The 25,649-nt window shown below is 34.7% G+C and overlaps 1 protein-coding gene and 1 non-coding gene across 8 annotated transcripts in view; one reads left to right on the top strand and one right to left on the bottom strand.

Annotated features, from left to right (window-relative positions):
• Positions 1-25,649, top strand: part of TCF12 (transcription factor 12) — a 389,260-nt gene that overhangs the window by 15,380 nt on the left and 348,231 nt on the right. The window contains exon 2 of one of the 7 annotated variants that reach the window (XM_037151079.2): positions 14,462-14,491. The exons of the other annotated variants lie outside the window; for them this stretch is intronic. The gene's annotated coding sequence lies outside the window, so the exon portion shown is untranslated. The remainder of the gene's footprint in view (positions 1-14,461; positions 14,492-25,649) is intronic. 7 annotated transcript variants of the gene reach the window in all.
• On the bottom strand, positions 9,512-9,619 carry LOC119053508 (U6 spliceosomal RNA). The gene has a single exon (XR_005083311.2). It is a non-coding gene; the product is annotated as a U6 spliceosomal RNA (small nuclear RNA).

Here is a 25,649-nt window from a genome sequence, read left to right as displayed (position 1 = left end):
AATCTTAGAATTCTTCAGGTGAATTTTTTCTCTTTTTGGTTAGATGGGGAAAGTTAAAGCTATAAAGTAAAAGAAATTCTCACACAGATTCTTTGTTAGAACTCTCTTAATTATATGCCAAACCATAGAGCCCTAAAATTAGTACCCTAGAGTCCTTTATTCTTTCTTTGCTTAGTTGTTTTACATGCTTGTTGAGTTGAGGATCTGTTGTAGTGACAAGGTTAACCTCAGGCTTAAGTAGATGCAACAGCTGAATAGTTCTTCAGAATAGTTTGCTTTTGCTTTGTTTGATGAGCAGTAATCTGAACAAAATTTTAGCATCAATAAGAGTCATCCTTTTAAAGACTTAAAATTACAGGATGTATACTTACTCCTGAGTGAGGATGAGAAGGTACAAGGATGAGGTTGGGAAATGCAGGTGGAGCTCACATCTGCTATACAGGCAGGGAAGGCTGATTTAGTCTTATACATAAATGACAAGGTACCAGGGCTTAGGACTGCCTGCTGGTGCCACTTGTTTTCATGCAGAAACAGTAGTTTTTGGATTCTTTGTGATTAGAGAATTGAGGGCTTTCCCTTTTCCCCAGGTTATCCCCTTTACATATAGTGTCCTTACTTGGGTATATGGAACACCTGGCTTACATTTTATTATAAAATACTGGGTTTTTCCCTCACTCTTTGCATGTTTATGGGATTGTATTGTTAAGAAGTTTTCCCTTTATTTTAAAGAAGGAAATCAGCAAATCCAAAGTTCATGAAACCTGGAGCCGGAAGGGCTCTTGGTGTGGCTTTGATCAGGGCTTGTGGACTTGTGGGCTCCATATGAGCTATTTGCTCATTGTTCTTCAGGATAAGATAATGATTGGGTTTGGGAGGGAAGGGTTATAGCATGATTTGACAGTCACTCTGGGGCCTTCTGTCTTGGATTCCCATTGTAATAATTCCTAATGCTTTCTTAAAAGATTTGTATTAAGTTGCAATGATGTGAGAATAGGTGGTAGGTGACACAGCAAAACCAAGGATCTTGGGGATGGATAGCAAGTGTTCATGAATATAACTTCTAAGAACCTTGGGGCCAGGTGAAGTAGATACGTAAGTGATGACTTCTGCATTCCTGCTGCCATCTCTATAATCTGTCACTTTACTACTACACATCGCAATAGTCTCCTTACTTGGGCTCCTTGCTGCCAGTTGCTTCTTTTTCCAATCTTTCTTAGTCTGCTGAGGCTGTCATTAGAAAATACTTCAAACTGGGTGGCTTAAACAAGAGCATTTTGTTTTCTAGTAGTTCTGGAGACTGGTTGGGGTCATGGTGCTGACTGTTCCTGGCCTGCATATGGCATCTGCCTTCTTGCTATGTTCTCACATAGTCCTTTTTCAGTGTGTAAGCTAGAGCAGGTGAGGGGAGAGAGAGCTTGGTGATATCTCTTCTTTAAGGGCACTAATCCCTTCACAGGGTGTCCCATTCTGATGACCTCCTTTAACCCTAATTTATTCCCAAAGGCCTTACCTTCAAATACTGGCTTCAATAGATAAATTTTGAGGAAACACAAACATTTAGCCCATAACACAATCCTCCTCATATTTTTAAAACATTCTCCTGTGATTTTGTTCCCTGTTGGTTATCAAAACAATCAGAAGTCTCACCTTGGTATTTAAATTCTTAAATATTCTGATAGGAATTTAGGTTATCCTATTTTACAGTCATTAATTCCCAGTGTGAATTACATAATTCAGTTACACTGGTGGGTTTACCGGACCTTCTACTTCTAGTTATTCTTTCCTCCCAAACTGGAATACCTTGTAATTCTTGTGCCATTTAAATCCTCGTCATTTATGAAATCTTTTCTAGCCATTTCATAATTTTGCAAAAATGTGGCTTCCAGATATTTTAAGGACTCTTAGTGAAGGAGAGTATGTGTTCTTTTTTGCTCTTGAATGCAAAGGGTAAGGTCAGTATGGCAGTTACGGTCAGTAGATTTTGAGTACAACCAGTTATTGTAGCTGGACAGCCTTTAAGTTTAAAAGAAGAATGAAGCCTACTTGTGATGAGTATTGAACAAAGGATTTCTGTTTGTAGGAGTTGTACTCTGTGACCTCTTAAGTTCTTTTTAACCCTAAAATTCTTTAGAATACTTTCATCTTTGAAAAATTATAAATTAAAATTATTAGCAAGATTATAGTTCCCTAAAAGCAAAGATAGTGTTTTACACTTGTTTTTTCACAAAGTACTTTAAGGTGAACAAACATCTTGTGTTTGACTACTTTTAGGTTTGGGGATGTATGATATGGTTGGTGGAAAGAAAAATTAAATTCCTTAAATAAAATCACCTAGATTAAATTTCCTAAATGGCATTTATCTTTTTTAGCATCAGCTGCATGGTGAGGCTTTCAGGAAGCACTGAACTTGTGTGGATAGATTGACTGGAGACCTGAGGTGTTCATTTATTAGAATACTTAAATTCTAACTGCTTTCTTATTTCTTCTGAAAAGATCATAGCTAATCCAGGGCCCCACATTTAAACATCACAGATGAATAAGAAGTGGCCAAGTGGTTAAAGCCATTGAAGTTGTATGTGAATACAGCTGCTTCTACTGAACCACAGCAAGCCCTGGCTCTGAAAAGCAAAGAGAAGTGATACTTTCATAGTTTTTTTTTCACAGGGTGTGTGTTACTTTTGTTCTTTATAATGTTAGATTGTGGGGAAAATGGCTTGTCTGATTCTGGGATTGATTGGGTAGAGGAGCTGTGTTGTATAAGGGCCACAGGAACCATTTTACCATAGTCTGGAAATCAGTAGATTGTCAAAACCCTGCAAATGCTACTTTCTCTAAAACAATCTTGATTTTTGCCAATTGGATTGAGCCATGGAAGAGAGGTTGTATGATCTAGCATTACAGTATATGTGGCAAAACAGCCATTAAAAGCAGAAAAAGATGATCTTACTTAAATGGAAATGAGTCCATTCACCTGCTCAATTTGTGATTCCAAGGTGGACCACCACCTTTCACTTAATGTTTCTAAATTGTCTTCAGTTTGGGGGCCAAAACTACTTTTGTTGACTTTAGAAAATATGTTGGCTTTTTATTTTGTAGTTAGGTTGCAGATCTAGAAATGGTATTTTTGTCTATCGTTTATTCACTCAGCTGTATCATTTATTTATGCACTCATTTAACTAGGAATTGAGTTTACCACTATGATGTAATTTGGAGCTAAATATTACCCTAGTATGTGAAATTTGGAAAAATCTTGTTTTAAGGAAAAAATAGAAGGTTAAGGAATTTTTTTTTTCAGGATTGATCTAGGACTGTATCAAGCTAGAGATGTGATCTGGATGATAAAGATGGTAAAAATTCTCATCTCAATAATCTACCTCAACAAAAAATTCTCCATTGACTAACTTAGGGCAACTTTATTTGAGGCATTAGCTACTAGACTATTCTTTTATATGTATCAGTTCTCATATAGCTTACCTATGAAATGTGTGGAATACATTTTCTTGGTGTAGTCTATAGAGTGGATTTTTATTTCAAAGAGTAACATATTTTTTAAAAATATTTTATTTATTTATTTTTAGAGAGAGGGGAAGGGAAAGAGAAAGAGTGGGAGAGAAACATCAATGTGTGGTTGCCTCTCATGTGTCCCCCACTGGGGACCTGGCCTGCAACCCAGGCATGTGCCCTGACTGGGAATCGAACCAGTGACCCTTTGCTTCACAGGCCTGTGCTCAATCCACTGAGCTATACTAGTCAGGGCTCAAAGAGTAACATTAATTGGTTATAAAAACTGCAGATTTCTGAGGTGCTACCTATATAGACTTAAGGTTGATTTTATTTCTCCGAAAGTGGCCATTTGCTGCCTGTGAAAGGAGCAGGTTTGGATGTATATATTCAGTGAGTCTAAAATGAGATAACTGGTATTTTTATTATTTGAATGGAGGCTTTGTATTTTTTTTTTCTTTTTCTTTTTTTTTTTTTGAGGCTTTGTATTTTTGAATTCTGTGAAACAAAGCTGTGTTTGTAAACACATTTCAAAAATATAAATGACAATTTTTGGAGATGTTAACTGAATAGCAAGAAAGTTCAAAATAAAGGAGCTTTTGTTAACATTTAATAATAATGTAACTGTTTTCATTGACTATCTCATTGATATTTAAAGAGTACCTGATTTTTAGAACTTTCTGTATTGAAAATAACCCTGAGATTATGTTGTGGTAGGAAAATATTTTTGTACTATCTAGTACCTTATGCTAGTTTGGGGGTTTTCAGCCATTGTCTTGGTTTAGAGGAATATATCATAAGTAATGTATTTCAGTGTAAAAATAGTTTTGGGAAACTCTAGGAAAGCATTTATTTTAATGCTCTAATGTGAGAGGAACTAGTTGCGGTGGTTGGTATTAGACCAATAACAGAAATATTTTGGTTTGGCTCAGCTGGTTTGGGTATAAATAAACGATGTACAAGTTCACAGGCAAAATCCAAAGTGAGTCTTCAGATTTGTAAAATGAAGTTGTTAATTTTATATTCCCCTCCAATTCCTTCTTATTTTAAAGACTTTTGTTGGCATTCTAATGAAGTTGTTCAGATATGGAAGTATTATTTCCAGAGGAAGTGTGTTATATCTCTTTGTAGGATGGTTTTCACTGACTTCTTAGGTGACATAGGAGGGAAGTGTTAAATTTTATTTTAAAAAATATTTTATTTATTTATTTTTAGAGAGGGGAAAGGAGGGAGAAAAAGAAGGAGAGAGAAACATTGATGTGAGAGAGAAACATCTATTGGTTGCCCTTCTGGGGACACCCTGAATGGGGACCAAATTTGGAACCCAGGCATGTGCCCTGAGTGGGAATCAAACCTGCGACCTCTCACTTTGTGGGATGCCAACCTACCAACTGAGCCATACTCGTCAGGGAAGGAGTATTAAATTTTTAATTAATTTAGAAAGCCTATATGTAAGTCACTGAAAATGTTTTATTAACTACTTTTGAAAAATTATAAAAATACAAGCCAAACTTAAAAAAAAATCTAAACAGCATAGAATGGTATATGGTGGAAAACTAAACATCTTCTGGTCCTTCCTTCCTATTCCTAGTCCCATACTCTTGGCAGAGGTTTACACTGTTAAGTTTCTTCTCAAAGTTTTTCATGCATATATAAATAATGAATAGCTTTTTTTTTTTGAATGATAGAGAATAGTAGTAGTTCTTCAGCTTAACATTTCACTTAACAAGAGAGGGAATGGCTGTGGCTGGTGTAGCTCAGTGGATTGAGCGCAGACCTGCGAACGAAAGGATTGCGGTTCGATTCCTAGTCAGGGCACATGCCTGGGTTGCAGGCCAGGTCCCAGCAGGGGACTCACGGGAAGCAACCATACATTGATGTTTCTCTCCTTCCCCTCTAAAGATAAGTAAATAAAATATTGGAAAAAATTACAAAAAAACAAGAGAGGGAATGTAGGGGATCACTAGTAAAAGGCATTCTTGAGCTTATATTGATTTTTTAAAAATATGTGTAATGGTTTGACTTGTTATAGGAAGTGACATAATTATATAACACATACGACTTAATGAAGCTAAAAAAGAGAAAGCATTAGGATTTTTGGCAGTCTTTTTTTTTATATTACTAAGATTGATCTTTTTAAAGATTTTATTTATTTATCTGTAGAGGGGAAGGGAAGGAGAGAGGGAGAGAAACATCAATGTATGGTTGCCTTCATGCATCCCCTGCTGGGAACTGGCCTGCCGGGAACTGGCCTGCAACCCAGGCATGTGCCCTGACTGGGAATCAAACCGCGATTGTCTGGTTTGCAGGCCCACGCTCAATCCACTGAGCTACACCAGCCAGTTAGTTTCACTAACTTAATTGTTTTCCTCTTTAGAAAGTAAGTACAGAAATTAGTTTTATTGTAATAGAAAGCATTCTGTAAAATACTGGTTCCTTATGTATTGTCCCTGAGAACAGGACCTACTTTTACATGAATTATTTAACATGCTCTTATGATAACTCTTTGAGGCAGATTCAGTGTTATACCCATTTTTGCAGACGAGGAAAGAGGCTTCAGGTAGTAAGTGACACAGCTGCTAAGTGGCAGCATCAAGTTTCAAAGCTAACCCATACAGTTATGCTGCAGTAGCAGCAGCAGCAGCTAGTTATTCATATTGTTAAAAATTTTTGTCTAGTAGACAGTTGACTAATATGCCATATTCAAACATCACAGTTAATTAATACAAAAATTTGGTGAAGTAATCATTATTGAAATATGTTTGACAGAGGGATTTGTTCTTCCTGGATCCCAAACTCAGCAATATAGTAGTAGCATTTGGGGAGCTTTTAACAAATACCTATTCGTGGATCTCCCACACCAGACATTTTGATTGCCTGGATCTGGGGTAGAGCTGAGAAATCTGGATTTTTAACAAGCTCCTGTTTAATTCTTAAGCATCCAACCTGGCTCCAGTTTAGAACCACTGAAGTATGTCTTTGTTTGAAATTTATGAATATGGGGTTTCAGTTCTCTATGTTTTCTCTCTGAAGATAATGAATCATTACTTTGTAAAAGCAAACCTGTGAAACTTGGAAGTTCACTTAATGATGTGTTAAAACAAAACTTCATCTTACTGAGCTGTGTTGTATGGTGCTGTAAAGGATTTATTTTCTTCCTAGGGTCACACTGTAATGGAAGGTGAGTTAAACTGAGGACTTTATCTTGATTCTTTCAGAGGCAGACACTATGGAAATATTTTCTAAAATGTACAAACTGGAAAACAAAATTAAATATCATAACTCAAAAGGCTCTAGAAATGAGTTGTCTGTTTCATTTTCAGTTGAAAGCAAGATACTACTTATCCAAAGAAATAACTGTGGATTAGCTCTCTTACCTTGTCATTGTTTTAAATTTTGAGTCTAGATTACCATTCTTCTAAGACGAGAGAAATAAAAAATAAATCACTTGGTGCTATTATTTTTTATATATTTTTCTGCATTTGGGTAGGCCTGAATATAAGAAATAAAAATTTTCTTGCCTTCTTTAGAAATTCTACTTGCTATGAGCCGGAGAAGAAAGATTAGCTGTATTTCTGGCATTGTTAATTTTTAGTGTACAAAGTATTTTCTTACAGTATTGTGTATGAGCTTTCCTACTATGGGTACAGTGAAATTAGAAAGTTATATTAAATTCAACAAACACAATTTTACTGAATTACATAAACTGCAAAATAATGTGGGAAATACAGAGATGAATATGGTAAAGTTTGTGTAAAAAGTGGTAAATAAAATTAGGAAGGGGTTGGTTCCATTTGCTCGATCAAGGGAAACTGTGGAGGAAATAGAATTTCAGGGAGAGATTGTCTTAGGGCACAGAAATTGAATTTGTGGAGAAGACTTTCTAGAAGGGGGACATGGCATAAGCAGTGTCTTAAGTAGAAAATGGGCATTGTTTTCTAAGAATAGTGACTGGTTTAGTTTGGTGTTAGTTTGTGTGTGTGGCTGTTCTAAATTCTTTGCATTTTCCTATAAAATCTAATCAGCTTGTGAAATTCTCTAAATGAAGTCTGCTGGGCTTGTGTTTGAAATGTAGTTGAATCTATATACTTAAGTTTGGGGAATATTGACATCTTAACAATACTGAATTTCCCACTATAGGAAGATAGTGTATGTCTTTACTCATTCACATGTCTGTAAATCCTCTTTGGCAGTAATTTGCAGTTGTAGTATAGAGGTCTTACACAAATTTTATTAAATTTATCCATAAGTGTTTCATGTTGTTTAATTCTATTGTACATAGTATTTAAAATGTTTTTCAATAGTTTGTTGCTGCTGTATAGGAAAAATTGATTTTTGTATATTGCCTTTATGTCCTGTGACTTTGTTAAATTAAAATCCAGTTATTAGGTAAAATAATCTTTTTTTCTAATGGATGCTTTAGGATTTGCTGGGTATTTAGTTAAGTTGCAAATTAAGACATTTATTTTCCATTCTAATTTGTATATCTTCTGTTTCTTTTACTGACTTAGGATACTGGCAATCATAATAAATATATAATGTTAACTAGAAATAGTGAGAATGGATATCTTTTCCTTCTCCACTTGAGGGGAAAATACTGTTTTTCACCATTATGTATGATTTAAAGTGTAGGTTTTGGCAGAAGTTCTTTAACAGGTTGTGGAAATATCTTTCTAATCCCAGTTTGCTGATTTTTTTTATCATGAATGAATGGAAATTTTGTTAAATGCTTTTTTTCTGAATTCATCGAGTTCATAAGATAGAGTTTTTCCTTTGTTCTGTTCATGTAGTGAATAACATTGCTTTTTTGAATGTTTAAACCAACTGTGTTCCTAGAATAAATTCTACTTGGTTACGATGTATTAGTTTTATATTATTGAATTTAATTTGTTAATATTTTGTTAAGGATTTTTGTATCTTTATTTATGATGGATATTAATCTGTAGTTTTCTTTTTCAGTTCTGTCTCTGTCTTGATTTTTGCATCAGGAACATGCTCTCCTCGTCAAATAAATTGGGAGGCTTTTGCTTGCTCCTTTTCTGTTTTCTGAGAGTGTTTGTATAGAAGTGGTGTTAAGTCTTCCTTAGGTATATAACAATTCACCCGTGAGACCTTTTAGGCCTAGTGTTTTGTAATAAGGTTTTAAATTGTAAATTCAGACGAGATCGGGCGCGTTCAGGGTGGTATGGCCGTAGACTAAATTGTAAATTCAATTTCTTTAATTGGTTTAAGACTACTCAGATTTTCTATGTTTTACTGAACTAGTTTTTGTAATTTGTGTTTTTTAAGATTATTTCATTTCATTTGTTATTAGATTTTTTGGCCTAAAATTACTCATTTCCATTATCCTTTAATTTTCTATAGGGTATATGACCATATTTCATCTTTTCCTCTTAGTGTTGGTAATTGTTTCTTTTTTCTCTTTTAATCAGTCTTAACAGTTTATATTTATCCATATATTTTTCATTTTTATTATCCTTATTCCTTTATGTATATTCCTTTATGTATGTCTCATCTCATTTTCCTTCTACCTGAAGAATTTCCTTTAAGTTTTTTATAGTGTAAGACTATGGACAATGAATTCTTTTTATATTTGCTGGTCCGAAAAGGTTTATTTTTGAAGGATGTTTTTGCTGGAAATGGAATTCTAGATTGACATTTTTCTTTTGACAAGTTAAAGATCTCTGTTGTTTTTTCACTGTCATTGTTTCTTGAGCCAAGTGTTTGGTAATTCTTATCTTTCTTCATGTTTGTGTAGTATGTTTTTTGCTTCTTGCTGCTTTTAAAATTTTCTGGTTTCTAGTAATTTGATTATGAAATTCTTGTGTGTGTATGTGTGTGTTTTGTATATATGTTTATAATGTTTTATCAAATTTGAAAATATTTTGATCGTTATATTGTCATACTTTTTTTTCTGGGACTCAAATTACACATATATTGGTTCTTTTGATATTATCCCATACATATTAGCTCTCCAATATTATCCCATGGGTTATTGTGGTTCAGTTAATTTTTTCAGTTATATTTCTCTTTACAGTTCAGTTTTCCTTGCGCAGGGGCCATGCTAGTCTTTTCTGTATCGTTCCAATTTTAGTATATGTGCTGCCAAAGCGAGCACTACAGTTCAGTTTTAATAGTTTGTATTATTATGTCTTCAAGCTACTGATCTTTTCTTTTATAGTATCTAATCTGTTGTTCGTTCTGTCAAGTGTTTTATTACAGATACTGTATTTTATTTCTAAAGATCCCTTTTTGGGCCTTAACATCTTTTTCCTCACGGTGTTCCTATTTTTTTTTAAATCATTGAGTAATTTCTAATAATTGTTTTTAAATCTTTGTTAATATCACCGTTTTAATTTTAGGCCTGTTTTTATTTATAGTTTTTCTTCTGGTTACAGGTCACATTTTCTTGCATCTACACGTGTCTGATAAATTTTGAGTAGATTGCAGACATTGTGACTCATATTACTGAGTGTTTGGATTTTGTTGTGTTCTTTTAAAGACTGTGGGACATTGTTAGGACAGGAAATCAAGTTACTAGAGATCAACTTAGTCTCTTTAGTCTAAGCTTTTTAGACTGAAGAAAAAGAGTGAGACTAGAGTAACTTTTATGTTAAGAGTTTACCATGTTACTAAAGACCCTTCTGAGGTCTTTATTGAGTGCCTTGAGTTTTTAATAATTATTCACTACTGTGATCCCTTCCAGTTTAAAACATCTCCCACTCCTGTTTGAGCTCTGGGACCTGTTGAATATATAACTCCTTGGTCATTTTTTGGCCATCTTTGTTGGAGTTTTACCATATGCTTGAGTAACATATTCAAGGGGACTGAGGATATCTCGAGTAACATATTCATGGGGACCCATGTAGAATTTTGGAAATGTTTCTCTGCATAGCTTCCTCTTCTGTATCTCTGCCTCACAAATTTCAGCTGCCTTTTCCTTCTGAACTCGAATCTTTGCCCTCTCAACTCAGTGATACTGCTCTACTCTTATTGAGATCCCCTTTTTGCACAATGATCTGCAAATTGCTTCCAGACAGGAAACCAGATTGCTGGTAAAGTTCATATAGTTTGTTTTCCTTTTCTCAAGGATCCTAGTCTTACATTGATTATTTTCCAACTTTATAATTGTTGGCAGTAGGAGGTTAAATTCGGTCCCAGTTACTAAATCGTGGCTGAAATTAGAAGGGTCCCCCTTTTAGGATGATAAATGTAGCTAACAGAAAAGATGTGATTGGAGAGTGGAGGCAGGGTTCTTGAATGAGAGCAGTATTTATGAAGCCAGGACATTCGCATATGTCTGGTCAGGTGTTACACTGTATTGTGAGTGATGGACCTTGGAAGTATGTGGTACTTAGCTTAAATGACAGCTTTGTGTGTAGGCAGAGCTGGGTGAGGACAAAAGTGAGAGTGTATAGATGTGAACTTGATAGAACTTCATCTTAACTGAGTTAGTAGTTGAGGTGGAGTGGGCTAACTGAGGTGATGTCAAGGTTTTTATTTTGTGGGATTTTTTTATCATTATGGAGGTGAATAAGCCCTATTCACAAGGATTTCATGAGTGAGATTTAAATGAGATCATTCATGTGAAAATGCTTTCTGACAACCCAATTAAAAAATGGGCAAAGGACTTGAACAGACATACAGAGGGCCCAGAGAGACATATGAAAAGATGCTCAGCATCATTAGCCATCAGAGAGATGCAAATTAAAACCACAATGAGATACCACTTCACACTGGTGAGAATGGCCATAAACAAATCAACAAACAACAAGTGCTGGTGAGGTTGTGGAGAAAAGGGAACCCTAGTGCACTGTTGGTGGTAATGCAGACTTGTGCACCCATCATGAAAAACAGTATGGAATTTCCTCAGAAAAATGGAACTGCCTTTTGACCCAGCAATTCCATTGCTGGGATTATACTCTAAGAATCCTGAAACACCGATTCAAAAGAACTTATGCACCCCAATGTTCACTGCAGCACAATTCACAGTAGGCAAGTGCTGGAAGCAGCCTAAGTGCCCATCAGTAAATGAGAGAATAAAAAAAACTAAGGTACATTTACACAATGGAACGACAACAGTCTTTAAGGTTTCTGTAGAATATGAACATGATCCGTTATTACAAGCATTGCCACCCTATTCACTTTGTTACATATTCTTACACTCATCTTCCTGTATCACTAGAGGGGAGAGAATGCTTATACTTTTCCATGGTAAGGACATAAAAAGTCATGTTCTTTCCCCCGATATATAATAACCTGTAAGAAATGGACAATAGGGTAATCTGCCCTAGTACAGATTACCTTTAAATTAACTGATTTTTCTGCTTGATTTATCTTGATTCCAACCAGATTCTGTTGGTGACTGTGTATGAGAGAAAATGTCCAATTTCATGATTTCCAGAAAAAGTCATATACAGGACCTCAAAAAGGCAAAAATGGTTGTAACATTTTAAAAATGTAGTTGAAATCCTTGATTTTTATCTTCGTTCATTCCATTAAATTACTTTAGATGCCTATTTGTGTTTTTAAGTGTTTAGTTTTCATTTCTAGAATCTTGATTTTTGTCTTTTTATATCTTATATATTTCTAACCTTTTGGAATACATGAAATAGTTTATAATAACTGATTTAATATCCAGGTGTGTTGATTCTTATATCTATGTCAGTTCTGGTTAAATGTAATTGATTGATTTTTTTCCCCCTTCTCTATGGTTTATACTTTTTTGCTCCTTTCTATGCCTTGTAATTGAATGCTAGGCATTGTGAATTTTACCTTGCTGGGTGCTGTATATTTTTGTATTACTAAACATATTCTTGAGCTTTGTTCAGGGAAGTAATTACGTTACCTTGAAACAGCTTTATTCCTATGGCCTTGGTTAGGTGGGTTCAGAGCAGTGCTTGGTCTAGGACTGATTGATTATTCCTCAATACTGAGGGAATCGTTTTGTTGTTCTACCAGTGCCCCGGGATTCATGCAGTTTCCCAGTGTGGCTTCTGGGAACAGACACTATTCCTGGCCCTTTGTGAGTGCTTGGCACCTTTACCTTTTGTCTTTTGGGGTTATTCTTTCTCTGGCTTTAGGTGGCTTCCTCACTTGAATCTGCTGATCAGTACTCAAAGGGAGCCCTCTGCAGGAGTTTGCTTATTGTCAGTGCTGCTCTCCAGTTCCCTGTCCTGCTCATTCTGTGAGGTCCATGTCCACATTTCTCTATTTATTGAATCCGTCAGTCTTGGTCTTCAGTTCCCTCTTTTTGTACATCAGCCTGGAAACTTTCTCAGGTTTGTAAGTTTGGCTCATCTAATTTGTTTCTTGCCTCTTAGATATTACTGTCCTTTGTTGCCTGTGTCTAGTGACTTAATGGTTATGTCATCATTTTCTTCATTTTATGCTTTTTTTGGGTACAAGAGTGTGTTCCAGTTCCTGTTATTCCCTATTACTTTATTTTTACTTGAAACAGAAGTTCAGCCTATTTTTATTTAAATTATTTTTTAAAAAAATTTAGTTCCTCAGTTGCACTAGCCACATTCTAGTTGTTTAATAGCCACATTTATCTAATGGCTACCATATTGGAGAGTACAAATAAAGAAATTTTCATCATTGTATAAATTTTTTCTGTACTGTGTTCATTAGGCCATATATTATACAATGTGTGTGTGTAGCAATGTAAAAACTATAATTAGATTTGTTTTTAACAACTATAACAGTTAAGTTTATGTTTAAATTAGGTGTATGTATTTCTATTTGTACACAGAAATCTAGCTTTTTAATTATGAGTTATCAACTTTATATTACTCATCTAGTGGATTGTGAAATTGGGAATGCATTTCAACTTAAGTGCTCTTTTTTTTTTTTATTATGCTGTCTCTGTATAGCAGGTTGAGAATACTCTGGTGTTAATTGGGTCATTTTTTGTTTGTTTCTTATGGCATATATTCTCATTGATAATCTAGCTCTTTATATTCCTAGTCTAAGACAGTGTTTGACATGTAATAGTTGCTTATTCAAAAAGTATTTGAGCACTTACTATGAGCTTGGCATGTTCCTTGGATGGAAGACTACTTTTCACTGGAAGCTTAATAGACTATGAGTACCCATTGCCTCCATAGAGGCTATAATACCCTAAAAGTAGAATGAACCTATATCTTGATAACTTAAACTGTATTTCCAGTCAGCCTACCAGTTCAGATATGGGATGGCACAGTTGGGCTGCTTTATAATCTTGGTGAAAAATAGTGCTCCCCTTTGCTTAGCAACAGAGCTGTTTCATGCTGAGAGTAAAGTCTATAATGGTTTGGTGAGAACTATTCAAGAGCTCTGAATCTTAGTTAACCACCCGAGTTCATGAAAAATGAAAGCAAGAATTCAGTTTTTATAGGAGAAACAACTTCTGCACATAGGAAACTTTTATTTTGAGTCTATTCATTGTAAATTGAGAAATTGGGGGCAGTTTAACAAATATTTGTTTCTTCTTTTGAGTTGGCTGTTTAATCTGTGTAGCTAAGAAAAAAATCTCACATTCAGGTTATCAAATGCTTATTTATTAAAATGGTTATTTTTGTTATTTATCATTTAATTAAATTGTTTGAAAATAGTTCATTTTTTATGTTGGTGTAGACAAATATTGAATTAGAAGAAGTTCACAGGCATATGTTTCAATTAGCTTTAGTATTAAAAAGAAATAGCAAGATTATTGTTCAGTTTTTTTGACATGACAGTTAATCTGAAAAAATCTAAACAAGTAGCTGCTGTAAAATACTATAATGCCTCTTTTTTTACAAATGAATTTCACTATCTCTGGATTGTAGAGTTTGAAAAAGCATTTGTCACATATGTAATTTATTTGTATTTTCACTTATCCCCAAAAGAATTTGAGTTGGATATACTCACTTGCTATAGAAAATAAATGGTAAGAAATTAAAATTTATTAATTAGTAGTATATATTTCTTTTTTCAATAGGATTTTGTTAACTGGATTATGGAGTTTGGTGTAAGTAATTTTTGTAATAGTTCTATTTTAAGTAATTTTAAAGGTCTTTTAAATGTGTGGAACAAAAATTTAGTCTTGAAGAAAAAAATTTGCTTTGATATTTGAGACATTTTTTTTTTAAATAGCTCTTTTTTCTTTAAGATTTTATTTAGTTATCTTTAGAGGGGAAGGAGAGAGGGAGAGAAACATCGATGTATGGTTGCCTCTAGTGCTTCCCCTGCTGGGAAATAGCCTGCAGGGAACTGGCCTGCAACCCAGGCATGTGCCCTGACTGGGAATCGAACCACAATCCTCTGGTTCACAGGCTTGCGCTCAATCCACTAAGCTACACCAGCCAGGGCGAGACATTTTTATAACTGTATCCAAAAGTGCTTTTGTTGACCCAAAGCTATTTTATGTGCCTTATCCTAATTCTTTGAGATATAAACTAATGTTTGAGATTAGAGAAAGCCATTATTTCAGTAAATAAGTGACTACTGTATGATAGGCACTGTGCTAAGTACTTTGAGGGTAATGAAGTTGTAATGGATATGTTCAGTGTAGTTCCATGTATTTAAGAGAAGAGAATATACATGCCATAATAATAACTGTAATAATAAATATAAACCTTTTTGAATTCTTGTAGACATACTAGAAAAAAACCTATGAAAAAAGGCTTAATGAGTATATGGGTTCACAAGGCTGTCTTTTCCTCCTCATATCTGACCATATTGTTAAAATAAGTATTATTGTACCTCAATACTTGTCAGCTTCAGAAATCGTCAAACCTAGTACCCGTTGCATATTGATGAGAAAAAATGGTACAGTACTCAATGCTTGTTCACCTCTCATTGCACTTGCTAGAACTTGTATGAGTCATAATGTCACCCCACAAGACAAAATGCTTCATCAGTCGTTGTTTGCTAGCCACTCACTGGAACGAATTAATGACCAGTACCAATGTACCACTGTATAGGACTATAGTTATATTTGTATAAGCAATCTCAAATTCAGTATCTAGCACAGGGTAGTCAAACACATACGAGTGAGGACCCCTGACAACAGAATTATTTTCTGGAGGATGGGATGGGCCCCTTGTAGTACAGGCTTCCTCCACTAGGTGAGTGGGGAACCCACCTGTGTCAGTGTACTAGCTGGTGGTGTTGTGAAAGGCTGCATTTGGTTTCATTGAATTTTTTTTGAAGACTTTCTGTGTGTTTGCCCATTTCGTGATGGGTGATTTATAAGCACACCAGCCCACACTGCACTGAGTGTTCAGCAGTGTTTGACCCAAAACAGCATGATCCCAGTGCCCCACCCTCCCCATTCACCTGGTCTCTTCCCGAGTGGTTCTTTTTTTTTGTCTTCCTGGATGAAAAAAGTCCTCAAAGGGAAACGGTTTAGCAATGTGGAAGAGGTGAAACAAAAATGGCAGAAGCACTAAAAGGCATCAAAAACAAGTTCAAAAACGGTTTATGAGCAGTGGAAAAGACATCTTGGTAGGTGTATTGCATCAAATGGAGAGTGCATTGAAGGTGACTGAAGTTTAACCATGTAAGAATAAATATACAATTTTTTATAAATAAGTTATGTTTTTTGGGTGTCTCCCCTTGTAGTATTTCTCACATAATAAGTGAATAAATATTGGGGCCATGAATGCATGTGAAAACTGTTCTTGAGGCTTTGTATCAGTAATAGCTAACATACTTTGTCATTTTTAGACTACAGGCCATTACCCATTAGTGGGTTGAGAAAACATTTTGGGGCTCTCACACAGTATGATAAAGACATGGGAAAGAACAGAAATCATGAGAATGTATCACATTCACTTAGAGGATTGTTTCTACAAAATATTAATTTGTTATATAAGTATACATTTGTATATACTAGGTGGTGATAAAAAATATATTCAACAGTGGATTGTGATTTTTTAAAAAAGTTTGAAAGCCACAGCTTTTAGTAGTTAAATTTAGCTGCTTTTAAAGTGCTAGTCTTTCTTTACTATTTTGTTAGGGGTGAAAATGATTTGATTTGCATATCTGCTGGGTGATGGGTTTGATCCTGCTTTTCAGAAGGCTAGCTGCTGGTTTAAACTTCTCTCCAGATTTTCCTGTGTTAGATAAAAAGTACATTACAACTTTATTTATTCTAGTAGACTTTAGTCTTCTTGTCACTGACCTTAAACTCATGTTAGCTTCCTTTAAAGAAAGAAGGCACCTTTATTGGAAATTGGAGGCAGTCCACATTCTATCCATCTTAAGGAAAAGATTTCAGAAACATGGAGAGATTAGAATATAATTATGCAAAAATAAAAACAAAACAAAACTGTATCGAAGAGGAGAAAATTAATGATGTGACGTAGGCCTCAGTTGGAAAAGAAAGAGGAGGTTGTCACTTGCTTTCTCAGTTTATTTTCTGATACAAATTTGGAACTCCTGAGACATCGTTACCTCTTTTTCAGCTCTGGAATTCTCCTAAATATTTGAAATGATAATATGAACAAGTTGACTTTCAGGAATTCATAACCCCTACTGAAGTAGAAATGAACTGTGTTCATTAATATGTGTGCACTTAAATGACTTTACAAATCATTTAAGTTTTGTATAGGAGAATTATATACACATAGTCTGCATATTGGAAAAAAGTCTGAGAACTTCTGTTGAAATGAATGTATCTTTAAAGTATATTTAATTTTTGATGATATGTCAAGACCTAGTCTTATACCCCATGCTCTGTAGGGTTATTTTCTGAAATGGTAATGAAATTACTTTAATTGCAAAAGATAATTCAGCATTTAAATAAATGCACTATAACTTTTACTTTCTAGGAACATATAATTCTTAAAATGAGATTATTTTCAGAATATAAGCAGGCCCTGGCCTCTATTGCTTTTTCGTCATACTTGATTTTGGGGTTTTTATTGTCATGGCATTTGCTGTTAACTTGAGGACTATTTGAGCATAGAGAAAACAGCTTACTCAGTTTAGGAATGTGGGCTGATTAAGTTGAACAGAGATGAAAAACAATCTCTTTAGGTCACAAGTATTTTACATCTGGAAACATACCTTCAGACTCTTGATGTGGTTTTTCTGTATGTGCCATTTATTAGCAATATATTCTTTATGAAATTTGGACAGACTCTACTATAGAAATGGGTTCAGAATCTCTACTCTTTCTAGGAATACTTTAATTGTAGCCAGAATTTAGCTTTGTTGGTTTGATAAGGTGCCACATCTTTAATCAGGGTAGGAGACATTCTTAAGCAGAGTATTATGCCTTCTCATTTTTCTGCTTGTCTAAACACGACATGTTAGAATTTTTTCCTCTGGTTTCACCTTTGTTATTAAGTATTCCCTGTCACCTGTACCTCCAAGAATCTTCCCCCCCAAGTCTTGAATTTATATATTGAATCATTTAGAGCTTATTTTGATTACATACATTTTTTTCTATATGTGTTTTATGTTGTGTGTTGGATTTATTTTCTTTTAGTAAGTCTTTTTTTGGTCAGTAATTGTGTCCAATACTCTTGTGCCTTATAATAAAGGATTATCAGACATGAGTAATATCTAGTGAAAATTAGTTCATTAATGCTTTTAATTTGAAGTATATTAATGATCAAAAATTAAATTCAAATAATAGGCTTTATTTAGATTTCTAGTAAGTTGAATATGTAGTCACCATAGACAGTATACTATCTCAAGGATAGTGTGTTATTTTTAATGCTTGATCCCAGGGCTATAAATAATTTGCACAGATATTTTTCCAATCACAATTTTTCACCTAAACTTGAAGGATGCAGAAAATGATTTTCATGACTTTTCTGAATTCTCCCAAGAATCATACATAATTAATACCATTCTAGATGCCTATAAGTTAATTCAGTACATATACTGAACACTTAGGGTACTAGCGTTTAATTCTCATGTGTAACCACAGTGGAGAATGGGACATATATGTCATTTCTGTTTTATACAGTTTCCTCATTTGTGAATGACTTGCTTGAATTTTTCCATGTATTAATTTTGTTATTTTCTGTTATTTCTTTTTTTTTAGGAAGTAAGTGCTGGTAAAAACTTCTGAGGAAAGGCATTCTAGAGACCAGGTGGAGACCTGGTCTATAGACCAGTTTTGCCATTTTGATTTATTAGATGTTATCTGAAATGGTAACCCAACTTTAAGCAACATTACTTGCTGCAGTTTCCACCTTTTAGACAATTTCCAAGTAAAATAGGGAAATTTTTGTTATTACAAAAGTTTTAAAAAGATTTTCTCTCTGCAATCTATGAATGAAGAGGAAGGTAAAAGGTAAATGCTGAATCAAAGGTTTCAGGATTATTTTATTATTCTTTCTGGAAAAGAATCTATTACTTATTTGCATTTATTTTATACCTAGAAATACTAGACTTCATTCTTTATTTTTAAAAGTAACTATTTGTTAAACTCCTTTAACTTGATCTTACCCGGGAAGCACTTTATCTGTCCTTCCATTTTAGATGAGGTCAAGTTAAAGGAGTTCATCATTACCAAGCGCTTATTATATGAAATATTAAAGGGACTTACCTAAGAAAAAGAAGAAGATAAAAAATACGAACAGTAAAATTACAACAAACTCACAACTATCAACAACCGAACCTAAAAAAACAAAAACAAACTAAGCAAACAACTAGAACAAGAATGGATTCACGGAAATAGAGATCACATGGAGGGTTATTAGCAGGGAGGGGAATGGGGGAGAATGGGGGAAAAGGTACAGGAAATGAAAAGCATAAATGGTAGATACAAAATAGACAGGGGAAGGTTATAGTATGGGAAATGGAGAAGCCAAACAACTTATATGTATGACTCATGGACATGAACTAAGGTCAGGGAATGTTGGTGGGAAGGGGGGATATGTGGCGGAGGAGAATAAGCGGGGGAGGGCGGGAATGGTATAACTGTAATAGCATAATCAATGAAATATGTTAACATTTAAAAAAGTAATTATTTGTTGAAGAAATATCTAACATACATAAATAAATCAAAATTCACATCTAGCTCTTTGCTTTTGTTTACTGAGCCAGTCTAGGGTAAAGGCTGAGGGCATTAGGGAAGTACCAGGGTATTTTGGGTCTGATAAAATTTTAGGGATATTTCCCATTCACATAGTACTCATTATTCCCGTAATGCAAATGGAGTAAAGAAACTCTAGCAATTAACCACTATGGGAACCAATTTGATGTTAATTTTTTTATATATAGTTCTTCACTATTTATAATAGCATAAGTTCTATTTAGTTTAATGTATTTGAAGAATAACACTTTATCCTAGTCATTTTTGATTAAAATCTTTATAAAATACATAACAAATTTTATTTTCTTAAAGCTTAACAAATATCTAGCTTTATCAAGGTAACAGCCATGAATGCTTTTTGTGCTTTGCTTTAATGCAGCAATAAGGTATTCGTATTATAATGAAGGTTGATAACATTGAGTCTATGAAAGTCTTTTTCTGTTTATTGTGCATTTATGTAAGTGGCATTTTAATTTTTTTTTTACCTATTATTCTTAGCTTGTCAGTTTTTAGCAGGACTGACTAATTTTTGGCTTTTATTATTCTGTATAATCTTTATTCTGCTCTATAACCTAAACTACTAAAAACTCACCTACTAGGGTTAGTGAGGTAGGTAAGCCTTGTTAAAATCGTAGACTATGTTGATATACGAATATAGGCCTGGGAGGGATTGTCACCTCTCATGGTTGAGAAGAGTACTTGGGCTTTGTGTAAGCTCTTTTTCTAGTTTATTTCTCTGCCTCTAGGTATAATTGATTGCAGTCACATAATGTCTGAACAACTATAAGATATATATGGACTGCTGTAATTTCTTCTTCAGGTGACTTTGATATTTAAAATTTTTTAAACCTTTTTTCTCTCTAGTAGCAAAATTTGAGAACATGTACAAATAAATGGTTTATTTATACTAAATGTGTTAGAACATGAACTTTAACATCAACCGATTATGACTTAAAGATACAGTATATAAAATACTTATTAAATAACAAATATTTTGGCATAAAATAGATTAAGTTGATTTGGATTTATAATTAATGGTAGGGGTTAGTGCATTAAACTCTAATATGCCATGATAAAGAATATTCTTTTGAATACATTTTAGCTGTCTTGGTGTGAAGAAAGCTTCCTATAAAAGTAAAGGGGGAAAAAGGACATTTAAACTACCCTCTGTTGTTCTTAAGAATAGAGACTGATTTGATCAGTTAAGAAATATTTTTCAAATACATTCTTTGGTACTAGATGGACCATAATAGTTTATTAATTTAATGGGTTCTGTGTACTTGCTGAGCCTCGTGGCTCTTATTTGAACCTTTCTTTAACTCAGGCTTCCTCTCATTCTTCTGTTTATAAATCTGTCTACTTTACTGAATGAGGGGTTAGGCAAGGACCAGATATGCCTCTTTCTTCAGTGTAGCACTCTTGACTTTTTGCTGACTTCTACATACAGGGGTGGGCAAATATAGGTTTATAGTTGTGAGTATGCAAAACACAAAGTTTATTGTGTTATTAATTATTGTATTTATTTGTATTTCAAGTGTAAACCTACTTTTGCCCACCCATGTAAATGGTTAATCATTTGAAAAAAATTAAATTTATACCTCACATCATAGAAAAATAAGCTGCAAATGAATCAGAGATCTCAATACAAGAATGAACTACACAGATATGAAAAGAAAATATGAATGAAACCTTCTGTCATCTGGGTGTAATGAGAGGTTTTTCTCTCTAACTCAAAATCCAGATTCAACAAAAGGATAGAGTGATAAATTTTTGAATTTATAAAAATTGAAGACTTCTACATGGCAGAAACACTAATAACAAAGTCAGAAAGATACATATAAAACTGGAAGAAAGTGTTTGCATTACATATTACAGATAAAGAACTAAGATTTCTACTACATAAAGAATCTTTAACAATAGAGGGTAAAAAGACCAAAAAAAAAAAAAAAGGAACCCTGGTGACTTCTGGTCAGGATGGCAGCATAAGTAAACACACTTTGCCTCCTCATACAACTACAGCAGAAATTACAATTAGACTACAAAATAGATATTACCTGTCAGGAAGTTGCGCTGTATGGAAGCCCACCAACCAAGGATTTAAAGAAGCCACATTCATCTGGATAGGTAGGAAGGGTGGAGATATGTGGAGAGGCACAGAGATGTGGAATGGGCAATACCACATACATGTGTGGTGGATCAAAACTGAGAGGGATACCTTGGGAGCAAGGGATTCTAGACCCAGATCAGACTACCCAGCCCAGGGTTCTAGCACCAGAACATAACTCCCCATAACATCTGGCTATAAAAATCAGTGGGGTTTGGGGTTGCAGAAGAAACTGCGATTCTCAAGAGACACCTCTTAAAGGGCCTGCAACTGACTTAGGACTTACGCAGACCCACCCAGGAAAGGTACCAGTGGCACATGGGGAGGAATTGAAGTGACTGGCAACAGGATGAGTGCTGGGGGACAGCTTCCTCTCAGGCAAAACTGTAAAGGTCAGTCAGTGGCATTGTCCCCTCTATGAGCCCTCTCCCACACAGCCACAGGGCCACAGAGCAATGACACAGGTTGTACTGCTGAGGTAATTGTCTAAGGCTCTGCCCCATGAACTTACAGGTGCACTTTTCTGCAATAGGCCATGCTACTAAGACAGGGAGGCAAAGTAGCCCTACTTAATACACAGAAACAAACATAGGAAGCTGCCAAAATGAGGAAACAAAGAAATATGACCCAAATAAAAGGACAGAACAAAAAAAAGGAGTAAACGAAATAGAAATAAGCAGCCTATCAGTTGGAGAGTTGAAAGCACTGGTTACCAGGCAGCTTCAGGAATTCACTGGCTACTTCAACAGCATAAAAAGGACCCAGGTAGAAATGAAGGTTACATTAAGTGAAATAAAGAAAAAATCTACAGGGAACCAACAGTGGAGGGGATGAAGCAAAGAATCAAATCAACAATTTGGAACTCAAGGAAGAAAAAAAAGTATTCAGTCAGAACAGCAAGAAGAAAAAAGAAGAAAAAAAATGAGGCTAGCCTAAGGAGCCTCTGAGACATCTTTAAATGTACCAACATCCAAATCATAGGGGTGCCAGAAGGAGAAGAAGAGCAAGAAATTGAAAATTTATTTGAACAAATAATGAAAGAAAACTTCCCTAATTTTGGTGAAAGTATTCTACATAAAAGTTCAGGAAGCACAGAGAGTCCCAGACAAGATGGACCCAACCAGGACCACAACAAGACACATCATAATTAAAGTGCCAGCGGTTGAAGATAAAGAGAGAATCTTAAAACCAGCAAGAGAAAAGCAGAATTATCTACAAAGGAGTTTCCATAAGTTTGGTGATTTCTGAAAAGAAACTTTGCAGGCTAGAAGGGACTGTCGAGAAGTATTCAAAGTGATGAAAAGCAAGGACCTATAACCTAGGTTACTCTATCCAGAAAAGCTATTATTTAGAATTGAAGGACAGGTAAAGTGCTTCCCAGACAAAGTAAAATTAAAAGAGTACATCATCATCAAGTCATTATTATATGAAATACTAAAGGGAATTATACAAGAAAAAGAAGAAGATCAATGATGAACATTAAAATAGTAATAAATTCACAACTACCAGTAATTGAATGTAAATAACAAATTAAGCAAACAAGCAGAACAGGAGCAGAATCATAGATATGGAGATCATTTAAAGAATTATCAGTTGGGAGGGGGAAGGTGTAGAAGGGGAGAAAAGTGGCAGGTATTAAGAAACATAAATTGGTAGGTACAAAATAGACAGGGGGTGTTAAGAACAGTATAGGAAGTGGAGTAGCCCAAGAACTTGTATGTGTGACCCATAGACATGAACTCAGAGGGCTGTTGCTGGAGGGAATGGGAGTACTGAGTGGATGGGGACAGAGGGGGAAAATTAAGACAACTGTAATAGCATAGTAAATAAAATATATTTTTAAAAAAGTGTTGGTAATAAAAGAAACAAAGGAGAACCAATGGAAAAATAGGCAGAAGACATGGATAGACAGTTCTCACAAAAAGCTATAAAATTTTCTGTTAAACATACGAACATTCATTCTTAATTATAACAAGAGAAATTCAAGTTGAGAATTGCACTGAGATACCAGTTTTCATCTATGAGATTGGTAGAAATTTAGAATGCAATGAAATACCCTGTTAGCTGCGAAGGAGGAGGTACTTTCATACTTTTTTGATGTTAGGTAAATGTAAACTGGTAATTCGATCTGACTGTATCCCAGGTTGACACTGGACATCTCAAGAAGTTGCTTCCTTCCAGAGCAAGAGGACAAGGGAATGGAAGAGTTTACCACTTGGGTACAGACAGCTGACTACTTCACTTGGTTCTTTCTATTCCCACAAATTCCTGGGGTTAAAAAGGTGGGAATTCCTACCCTTCTTTCTTTCTGAGTCTGTCTTAATTAAAACTCCATGGTCTTTCCTATCAAGACTGGCTTTTGAGATGCTCAAGGCAGGCAAGTTAAGAAACACAAAAAATTCTTTCCCAAGACAGCAGCAGACAGTAGCAGACCTAATTTCCTGTAAATTAGGAAATCATATCTCCAATTGTGGGAAACTGAATATTCACTAACTATGTCTTATTATCTTCCTTTGTTAGCAAATCATACTCTCTTTTAAGGTAAGGGTATTCATCAGGCATCTAAGTACACATGTCAGGTGTTGGAAATATCAGCATTATTTTAATTATTGAATAAAAGTATTCTCATTAACTGTGGTTTTCACAAGTCATATGTTATATAATATGTACATGCAAAGAGACATGTTTTGGGGAGGAATTTAACCTGGAGTTTATCAAAAAGAATGTGTAATTAGAATGAATCCAAACTATCACATGCTATGTAGCTACAAAGCTTCCACATTAACTCAGAACCATTACATCTTAACACACTCATGTATATTTTCATCGATGATTAATTTTTAGATCAATGATAATTCAAGGAAAGTTAACCAGTGTGATTCAACCTGATTACCTGATTACCATGTCATCTCATTCAGAGTTATTTTATTTGTGTTAGTTATTAGAACTAGAATAGGTAACTTAGTAAGTCTAGTTAAAAAGTGAGTTATCTTGTTGGTAGGAATGTAAAATGGTACACGCTACTTTGGGAAACAGTGTGGTGGTTCTTCAAGAGGTGGATCATGGATTTACCATATGTGCCAGCCATTCTACTCCTAAATACAGTGGTACTTCAGTTCTTATCATTAATTTGTTCCAGAACTCGTGAGTGGTGCCAAAACCTACAGGTACTGAGTGATAACCATTTTCTTTTGCAGGGCAGCATTGTGACTCATACAAGTTCTAGGAAGTGCAGTGTGTTCCTAGCAAGTGTGACATGTCCTGAGCAAATGTTGAGTGCTGAAACATTTTTTTTTCTCATTGAAATGCAATGTGTACAGGGTTTGATGAGTTTGGGGTTCAGTTGAAGCCAGTGAGTACTGAGGTATGACTATATATACCCAAGAGAGTTGAAAACATATCCACTCAAAAACTAGAACACGAGTGTTTATAGCAGCATTATTCATAATAGCTAAAAGTAAAAACAAGCCAAAGGTCCAATTGATGAGTATATAAAGTGTTGTATATCCATACAGTGGAGCCTTATTTGGCCATAAAAAAGAAAGTACTGAAATATGTTGCAACATGGATGAACCTTGAAAACATGCTAAGTAAAAGAAGTAAAAAAACTGCATATTTTATTATTCCATTTATGGGAAATGTGCAGAATAGGCAAATCTATGATGCAAAGGAGTTTAGTGGTTACTTAGGCCAGAATGAGGTGGACAGGGAGTGACTGTTCATGAATGTGGATTTCTTGGGAATGTTGTATGATGAAAATGTTCTAAAATTGATAGTGGTGATTTGATAGTTTCATAACTATGAATATACTAAAATTATTGAATTGTATACTTTAAATATGTAAATTATATCTCAAAGAGGTTATAAGAGATGTGAGTTATGTGTGGTTAGGGACTAATAAGTTTTTTCCCCCCTCTCACTAAAATATTTGTGCCCCATTCTTATACATTGTTGGTGAGAGTACAAATTGGTAAACTCTTTTGGAAGGGATTTAGACAGTACCTAGCAAAACTGCATGTACCTTTA

Source organism: Artibeus jamaicensis, unplaced genomic scaffold (genome assembly GCF_021234435.1).
Source record: "Artibeus jamaicensis isolate MK-2021 breed Jamaican fruit bat unplaced genomic scaffold, CSHL_Jam_final contig_548, whole genome shotgun sequence".
Lineage (NCBI taxonomy): Eukaryota > Metazoa > Chordata > Mammalia > Chiroptera > Phyllostomidae > Artibeus > Artibeus jamaicensis.
Note: the sequence above shows the minus strand (reverse complement) of the source record. Positions and strands in the feature narration are given on the sequence as shown.